The sequence below is a fragment of the Propithecus coquereli genome, unplaced genomic scaffold, assembly GCF_000956105.1.
Source record: "Propithecus coquereli isolate 6110/MARCELLA unplaced genomic scaffold, Pcoq_1.0 Scaffold100, whole genome shotgun sequence".
NCBI classification, from domain to species: domain Eukaryota; kingdom Metazoa; phylum Chordata; class Mammalia; order Primates; family Indriidae; genus Propithecus; species Propithecus coquereli.
The window spans coordinates 2,263,609-2,273,726 of NW_012133859.1; positions in this window are offsets into that span (position 1 = coordinate 2,263,609).

The window sequence follows — 10,118 nt, forward strand, 5'->3', positions numbered from 1 at the left end:
GATTGCTTTTGCTATACTGGGTCTTCTCTGCTTCCATATGAAGCATAGAATTATGTTTCTAGATCTGCGAAAAATGATCTTGGTGTTTTAATAGGGATTGAGTTGAATATGTAGATCACTTTGGGTAGTATAAACATTTTAACAATGTTGATTCTGTGGACCCATGAGCATGGTATGGTTTTCCATCTGTTTACATCCTCTGCTATTTCCTTCCTCAGTGTTTTGTAGTTCTCCCTGTAGAGATCTTTCACCTCCTTAGTTAAATATATTCGTAGGTATTTTGTTTTCTTTGTTGCTATTGTGAAGAGTATTGAGTCTTTAATTTGGTTCTCAGTTGGACTGTTGTTGGCGTATAGGAATGCTACTGATTTCTGTACATTGATTTTGTAATCTGAGACTTTGCTGAATTTGTTTATCAATTCCAGTAGTCTCATGGCAGAATCTTTGGGGTTTTCTAGATATTAGATCATATCATCAGCAAAGAGTGACACTTTGACTTCTTCTGCCCCCATTTGGATGCCCTTGATTTCCTTCTCTTGTCTGATTTCTCTGGCTAAGACTTCCAGCACTATGTTGAATAGAAGTGGTGATAGAGGGCAACCTTGTCTGGTTCCAGTTCTAAGCAGGAATACTTTCAATTTTTCCCCGTTCAGTATGATGTTGGCTGTGGGTTTGTCATATATGGCTTAAAAAACAGCTTTCTCGGTTTTCATTAAAAAAAAATAAAGCATTCTCTGCATGTAGCAATTTAGGTAAATTCATAGCAAAGAAGTAAAAGAGGCATCAGTCTAATAGTCTGGACATAGACAAAGAATGAAACTGCCTATTACAGCTCACTGCAGGTAATTAAAACCAAAAAGACAATGGACAGTAGAGGAATTTTCATAATATTAAAATATGATCATGTGAAATATGCTCATGTACCTTCTTGTAATAAAGTGCTGTGCCAAGCATTATAAATCAAACCCATAAAGTTGTAGAAACAGAATTTATGTACCTATAACAGCTCTATACAGTCTTAAATGATGTGCTTATAGAGCAAATGAATGAATCTTAGAGACAGGATAGGGTAGTGTTTAATTACATAGACTCTAGTACCCAGATTCCAACACTAACTTTGCCATTTCCTAGCTATGTGGTATTGAGCAAACAGCTTAGTGTGTCTGGGCTTTTCCTTATATGTGTAATATGGATAATAATACTACCTACCCAATGGCATTGTTACGAGCATTAAATGATTTGATATATAAGGCATTTTGACAGCCTCTGGCACATAGTAAGCTCATATGTGTTAGCTCTGGTTATCCTTCTCAAAGGAATAGAGTGAGGTCAAGTTAATAATAGCAGGACTACTTTGCTATGATGAAAAACACGCAAGCATCATGAAGATTGACTTCTGAAAGGGGTCCAATCCCGATGAATTAACACCCAGAAGCAAAGTGACCTGAGAGCAGAAATCTAGACATCATCTCATGTTTTCACTCTGGTTAGTTGACAGTGACAGCTTAAAATGATGAGCTGTGGAGGACGGGAGGCCACTATGGTCTTGGGGAGGACATGCTGGGGCTGAGGAATGTTTGCCAAGCACTTGGGAGCTGTGGGCACCGCAGTTCACTCTCTATTTGCCTTCTCTTGCCTAGAACAAGTTCACACACCCAGTCCTGATGATTGAGCCAAATTCACTTGTTCTGAAAGAGTTGAGAGAGAGAGAGGGAGCTCATTTTCTCTCATTTCGACGGGGACATAGGTCCACATGCTTCTATCAGCTGAGGCCAAATGTTCGGCAGAGCACAGGCAGGAAATCCTGCAGCTGCTGCCAAATAGTCCTTTGTCCTGTGAGGTGGAACCCGTTTGCTAAAACCTCCCCTTCCTTGGCAAAGGCCTCTGCTAAATGCTCCCAAACAATGTGTCTGAAATGCCCTTTACTATGGACTTTTAATTTTTTTAATCACAAAGTAACAATTTTTAATCATCCCTGAAGAATTTTTTTATCATTGCCTTCAAATTTCCAAAAGGTCTTGTCTAATCCCACTATTTATTTGTTTTCTCCGACAGTAACTCACTAATCAGTGAAATCTTCAGTGTTGTGAATCATCTTTTAAATGGCTGATACACATTGAAATCAGCATATCAAGCATGTTGTGATATTTGAAGAAGCCTGAAAAACAAAGCGTTTTATACTCATTATCTCATCGAGCTTCATAAACATCCTATATAAGGTACGCGTTATCTCCATTTTAAAGATGAGAAAACTGACACAGAAAGATAAGTGACTTTCCCAAGATTGCTCATCTAGAAATTGGTAGAGCTGAAATTTCAGATATATGTGACTCCAGATTTATAGCTCATCACTTTTGTTTTTTTTTGTTGTTTGTTTTCTGATGAGTTTGTAGGCTCTCTTACTCTTGGTGTGGGGAAATGGTTTAGTGCTATTGTGAAATTTAGTTCCATGGAAAAGAGGCAATCAGGAATGGCCAGGTTATAATTATCTGGTAGTCAAACTTTACAGAGGAACTGACTGAACACTTAGAGCAGAGAAGACCAACTCTTGGCTTGGGTGACACCACTGTGCAAGCAGGTGCTACTATCCTTGTTAAGCAGAGTGCCCCTGGAGCCAGCATAGTCTTTCTCTTAGATGTGGGTATCAGATTTTGGCTGGACAGTCCAAGGAAGATGGGGCAGATAGGGCGTTGGGAATGGAACAGCATCTGGGGTCTCTTTACATTTGTAAGTTTTATATTACAGATTAATGTGTTAATAAAATAATGGAAGAAGCCTGTCAGGTTCTTATTTTATGTAAAACCTTAAACAGTTTTGCATATGAGCACAGAGCAGAGCTGAAAGAGCTCAGTCTGGATGGATTGGGTACCTGGCTGTGAAAGATACACAGTTTAACAATAACTATGACCATGCTTTGCAGCAAAGAACTCTCCCTCTTAGATGCATATGATCATGCCTGAGAAGGTAGGAAAGGATATGAAACAAGCTGGGCTCAGTTTTGAAGTTTGATAGATTTCAGAGGCTCGTAGCATTCTTTGACCATCTTATCGTTCTTTTTCTTAAAGACAAGTTTTGACCAAAACATCTGTGAACATGAGATTGAAAATGGAAGAATAAACCTTTAATTTCTGCTTGTGTGGATGTGGGTCAGAAAAGGATGGAGCCTCTGATGGTAACTGCCGACCATGAGCAGGGCTGTTTTTCTCTCCCACATTTCCCCCGGAAGACCCCGGGCCTCTGTGTTGCTCCCTGGAGACTTAACATAGATAGGCAAGTTGTTTAAAGAGATAGGAGGGACTCCAGTACTCACCCTAAAAAGCCACGAAAAATGTAGTTTCCTGTTTTATGAAAATCAGTGCAAATATGAGAGAGGTTGGCATCAGCTGACATTGTCTTCTGAAGTCAAATATGAGAACAAATCCAGAATGTGGAATTTAAGGGACGAGAACACAGGTGCTTCATGGTACTATTCATTCAGCTTTTTTGAAGGTTTGAGCATTTTCCAAATAAAAAGTGTGTGGGGGGGGCATTATCTCTAAGACTGAGCCTCTTTTCTGGAATGCCACGTGCAGAACTCATCTCCCAGATAAGAAATCATCTTCTGAGTGTCCACCAGTGCAGATGTTTCTGTGTTTTCTTAATTGTATTTTGTTTTTCCCAGAATGGTGCCTTGGCTTTGTACACACTTAGCATTTTGGAAATAGTGCTATAATTTTTTAAAGTGAATTCTATTTTAAATGAATGCCCCTTGTTAGATGAATCACCTTGAGCAAGTTATTTTACACTTGACAGGATGTTAACTTCCCCATTCCTGAAACTTCCATTGTGAAAACTTGCTGTCCAAGTTTCCTCCCTTGAGTGGTTGGTGTTTGAAGGCATCTAGTGCTCATGCTCTCCCTGGGAGCGGCCACAAGATGGCAGTGTTTCAGAACATTGTTCTAGTGGGACGGAAGACGTGAGTGCGTAGCTGATTTGCGGACAAAGGAGGCTTCCATGGAGAAGGCTGGCAGACCTGATCTTGTGTTCAACATCCTAAAGGGTTGAAATAAAGACCTAGGACGTATATTGGGGAAAAGACAATGGGAGTTGTCCTTGTTATATCCCTTGCCTGGCGCTCAGCCAGTTTATACAGTAATAATCCCATCAAACTCCATGGAGTATTTTCTCGTCTGTCCTAGCACTGAGTTTGCCATTTTCCTCTATCTGTCCCTGTTGTCACGAATTAGTGCAAGGACTTCACCTGGCATTGCTCTCTGTTAGCCCATGACCCACTGAATTTACTACTCAAGAAGTATAAACCACATTCTACATTATGCTCTCTATTCGTGGTATAAATTCCAAACACTAATATCAATGAATATTTGTCCCTCTTATGCGAATCCACAAATTATAGATTTTGGAGTGTTCTCATTATACTTCCATCAAGCTTCAAAATCAAAGAAGAAAGTGTATCTTATTTAGAACCATTATATAGGTTCTAATCTTTAATAAGGTACAACCTTTACTATTGGGCTTTCATGGTCTGTAAGGCTCTAACGACTGAAATGTATGATTCTGATGCCTCTGTGACAAAGCCAACCAAAGTCGTTTTTGTCTAAAGTCTAGTGCAGACTCAGTAAATTCCAGCAGATTCTAACAGAAATAAAACTTGACGACTATGTAATTATCTTTGGATGAGCTTCAAATCGAGGCTATAGATCATTGTAAATGTCTAGGAGGGTTCAGTGTTGGTCAAGCCAGAGCCAAAGCTTGAGAGGAGGTTAGGAGCCTGCTATAGGATCCTCTCGTAAGTGTGGTCTCCTCGCTTCATAAATCTGCTTGTAGCTTTGTCTCCAGTGTGGGCTATTTGGCAGGGCCCTCTTTGCTCTGCAGGGTGAGCTTGATGTCTGTCGAAGCATCGTTTGGGTTCTTTTTCTCTGACAGCCTCCTGATAAATTCTTCCCCAAATGGACAGACACTTGAGCAACTATGCGTAATGGATTATCTTTTTAGAACAGTATAACCTTTGGATTATCCAGGGCTGAAGGAAGTGCAAATGTTTGTCTTCCACTTGGTGAACCCTCAAACTGAATTAATCCCTGGCTCATTTATCAGGTCAGCTGAAAATACTGCTTCCTATTGTGTAAAGATGCAATGTTGTGCATGGAAGAGCTCATGCTTGGGCTGGTAGCTCCGAATCCAAATTATCATAGGCTGCCTTAGAGGTTAGAGTATATTTTGCTATTTTAAAATTATGGATTACTTTTTGGTTTTGATTTTTTAAAACTCCAGGGATTAACTGTGGACTGTGCATGAATGACTGTGGAGCCTATTGTTTTGCTCATAAACACCAAAGTCAGTAGTTTGCCTCTGACATCATGACATACTCTTGTTATTGAGACATGACTTTTAAGATTTGCATTGATTGTAGTGTAGGTTCCCCCCTAAAAGGAACACACTTTATCACCCTGGAGAGTAATGACCAGAACTAAAATTTTTTATAGCAGATCGTGTCATTTCTAATTGTTTGTAAAACTTTAAATTCAGGAAAAGGACTGGAGTAATGTAGAAATGCATTGAGGCAGTTATTTCCTGGTTGGTTACATGAAGTTACCACGACTTCTAACGTCTCTCTTTCAACATGTTAGCAAACTGCACCACCTCAGGTCATTAGGACAGAAACCGGCCAGGGCATCCCATTTGGCCTTTAACGTGGCTCCAGTGTCCTGCGGGATGTAAGGATTCTAACATTCAATGATAGCTAGTCATCACTCTGCTTTCGGAAAGAAAGATTGCAAGGCAACACACTAAGTGAGAAGATATACTCTTTTATGGTTCAACAAATGTAAAATACAAGATGATGTAAATAGTGAATGAAGAAGAGTTGCTTTCATTTAAGTGGAAATTTAACACTAAATCTCTCAACTGAGAGGAGTTCAGCATTAGAGACTTGAATGATTCTGACCTGACCACTATTTCCTTCACGTGTCTGAACCACGGGTCCCCACTGTTGCCTCACAGGTTATCTTCTCTTTCTCTTCTTGGGATGTTTGCTATTTCAGATTTTAGCACACAGAGCAGCTCCACAGGTCATCTTCTGTCTTCTTCCTTCGCTTTTGTATCTAAAGAGAGAAATCCTTGTCATGTTCCCTGCTAAGAAGCATGACAGAATGTGGTCTGGGATGATTTTGGAGACTCATCCTCATACAGCTATTTTCCCCCTCTCCCCACTCTGGTAATACAAGAGTGAATGTGACTTGTCTATCATAGGGTTAAAAAGGGCCAGCAAAACATAGTGGTTGAGATAATTTTTCCAAATGAGGTTACCGGGAGTATATTTCTGGATCACATGTCATTTGATCCGAGCCTTGAAGGGTATTCAGTATTTTAAAAGGCACTTTGAGGAAGATGGGCCTTTAGTTGGGAGTAGCAATTAGAGCCTAAACAAGAGATGGGAAAATTTGCAGCAGGTTTTGATTAATGCCATCTTTGCCCCAGAAGCCTGATGTACATGATTGTAGTGTGCATGTGCTGAAAACATGGAACGTAAGGAAAACCTAGAAAGTTGGGTGGGGGTTGGGGCAAGGATGGCCAGGAATGCCGTGCCAAGGGGTTTGACCTCCAGTCTCTAAGCCATGGGAGCCATAGGCAAGGGGGTGACGAGGGACCCACTTGAACCAGTAGTTTTACGAGGCACTCACTGTGGGGAAGGTACTGTTCTAGTGCTTCTATATGTTATTACATTTGATTTTCTCAAGAATCCTTTGGAATAAATATAATTATTACCCCTACTTAGGTAGAAGCACAGAGAATTTCATCAATTTACTCAGCATTACACATGCATGCACACACACACACACACACACACACACACACACACACACACGGCTGAAAGTGGCAGAGCCAGAACTCACCCCCAGGCATCCTGGCTCTAAACCCCCGACTTTTTAGGAGTGGGATTGGCAGAGAGAGGGCCTGAGGGAAGGAGAAAGTGTTGCAGTAACTCAGTATGTGGTCAGAGGGGCTAAAACTAGCCTGGTGGGGGAGGGGGAAGGGAAAAAGGGCCAGAAGTGGGGATGATAGAAGGGGCAGATGCAAAAGACCCTGTGGAGGAGACGTACTGGCCTTGGTAGAGAAGGGAAAGTCACTTATTTACATCTCACGGTTTCAGGTCCTTCTGCTGTTCTCTCACCACCCTCTGTACACCTTGTGCTTACTTCCTTCATTCCATGCTCCTCCGGGTACGGACTCTGGGCAGAGTCAAGGGAGGACACGATTTTCCTTATTCCAAACACGTGGCATTTGTGTCAATGTATCAGTTTTCTGGAAGCTACGTCACCCTGTTTGGTAAAACCACTAAGTCTTTTCTCCATGATAACTGTGACATGTCTCTTTTCTCCTGCATTTGTTTTTTAATCTCAAGGAAAGACCTTTCCCAAAGCTTTAATGTGTTTAGAAAAGACCTGAAGACCAGAATAGAATGAGCATGCCATCTCCCTCAGTTCGGGAACCTCACACTTTGAACTTGGGACCATCAATTTACAATATGTGATTTTTTTCATCACCCAGAACAATCCAGCTTGTTTGTTGGCCAAGGGTTGCTTTCACAAGATACCTTGGCTAGAAAACGCATCTCTCAAGCTAAGAAATTTTTATGACAGAGTTTCTTGAGAAGAACATTAAATCACAATGTTAGTGTGGTGTTGTAATTTGTTAAATTTACCTTATTAAGGGAATTGATATCATCATAACAATACTGATGATGGCAGATCCTGAATTTATAGAGGATGTTTCTACTTACTAACTCATTGGGAACCACCTGGGAAAACAGAGAATCCAATAATTTAAATAAATTTGACACCAATAATTTCTACAGCTTTCTTGAGTCAACCATGTCAAAAATAGAAAGTGTCATGATATTAATGCAGTTAGTTATTTCACAATAAGCCAAAACAGAGCTGTAGTTCACCAAGCATGGAGAAGCAATAGTCTAAGAAGTATCGTTTAAAGAATTCCTGGATGGGCACCCTGTCATTTAAAGTCAAAAGAAAACATAGAATTGGGGTACGCTGGCATGTGGTGCTAGCAGGGCCTCCAGGGGGCTGATACCAGTAAAAAGAAAAGTTACATTTATTGAGTGTCTGTTGACAGCCTTGCCTATTCCAGTGGCGTTAAACCTATGGCCTAGAGCTAGGTATGTTTCAGCCCAGAGGGGCAGAGCAACTGTGTGTGGTCTCCCACAACCAGTAAGTGATGGAGCAAAGCTTGTGACCCAGATCTGCTTGGCTATGTAACCAAGCCCTTTGCCTCAAGCAGTCACCTTTAGTGGCACAACAGGGTCTATAGCTGTGGAAGAGACTGTATCAGTCATTTTAACATCACTGCTTGTCCATGATACAGAAAGAAATTTAACCCTCATCCAGAAGGCCAGGTAAAACCAAAGGTCATAGAGTTATAGGGACACCTGTATTTGACTTGAATTCTCCCTGAATCCTGAAAAGGTGTTGGTGGAACTTAGAGATCAGTGGTAATTGTCATGACAATAATGAACAAATACTCCTCAGACATTCCACCTACCTTTCTACCTAACACTCAAGGGGAAAGTCATATAACTCATTATTTACAGAGATGTGATGTCAACACAGTCAACTCTTTCTTGGATTAGTAATGTAAAAATAACCATATGGGACAGGAAAAATAAGAGATGCTAGCAACAGGACCTGGAATCATAGATTTCAGATTTTTGCCAATTAGCCAATTACCTAGAATGACTAACGTATTTGCTTATGAGTATCAAATAATGCATTACCCTGTGTATTACTATACTGTACCTCTCTGAGCAACACTCCTACCCCATTGCAGTGCTTTCTCATCTGGTCTGTTAAAAAAATTCATTGTGTTTTTTCCCGCATTGGGAGAGATTGGCCACGGAGGAGAAAAATTCCTGTGAGCAAAAGGCCAGCCATTTTCAACGTGTTTTGGTTTGTTCACCTTCACAATGCCTTGTATTCTCCTCAACCAAAGTTTCATATTACTTCAGGGACAGGATAATGTTTAAGTTAACTTTGATACTGTTTGTGGCTTTCCTGAGGCAGGAAGAAAGAAGTTGCTCATCCAAGAACATCCCACAAAGGTATGTTGAGCCAAAGATAAAATAGTCATATCTAGAGACTCCGCTTTCCTTATTAGGCCGACATGATACACCAATGATACAGAGCATATCCATTCCACGTCGTCTCCCCTTTAGCTTTTATTGACATGGAAACAGCATGTTTGTTTTTCTTCTTATTTTTGAGGACTTTGAAAATAGTGACTTTTGTCACCAAGCCCTGAAGGATGGGTCCACACTGTTCTACTTGTAACGTCATTGGTCAGTTGTTAGGGAAACATGTAACTTCATGGTTAACAGCAAGTGAAGGCTCTGAGTTAAAACAGAGAAGCTATTAGTGTAATTTGGACCTGAAATATGCATGAACAATAACTTTTGCTGATAAATTCTGTATAAATGAATTTGGACTTTCTCAATTTCTTTCCTAAGGGCTACTATTAGCCTTCTAATCTAGGCTGATGGTTTTGAAAAAGATCTTGTAAAAAGATTTCTTTAAAGGATCTTGCATCTTGACAAACTGTAAAAGATCTTTTCAGAGACTTTTTTTTAAAGGATTGTGTAGTCTCACATTATGTAAGAATCTTAATATTAATCACAATTATAGCTATATTCTGAACCCTTGTTTTAAGCCAGGCACTGTGCTGAGCACGTGGTGAGCATTAACATGCTGAATCATTACTATGATAGTTAAGGTAGGTGTTTTTATTGTCTACATTTTACAGATGAAGAACTTGAGATGCAGAAATGCTAAGTAGCTCACCCCAGGAAATATAGGCAGTAAAGTGGCAGAGCGTCAATCTGAACTCGGGGAGTCTGCCACTATTGGGGGTGGACTTCATGAGTGGTTAAACTGTACTACCTTTCAGTCTTAGTCCCATCCGTTGTTCACTCATGAAAGTCAAATTAAAAAAATAAATAGTTCAAGAACCGGAGATTGAGAAATTTCTTTTCATAAGCAAAATTTTCCTACAATGGACCCTTTTTTTCTCACTGTGTCAATTCTGAAATAAATTAGAGTTCAATATATATA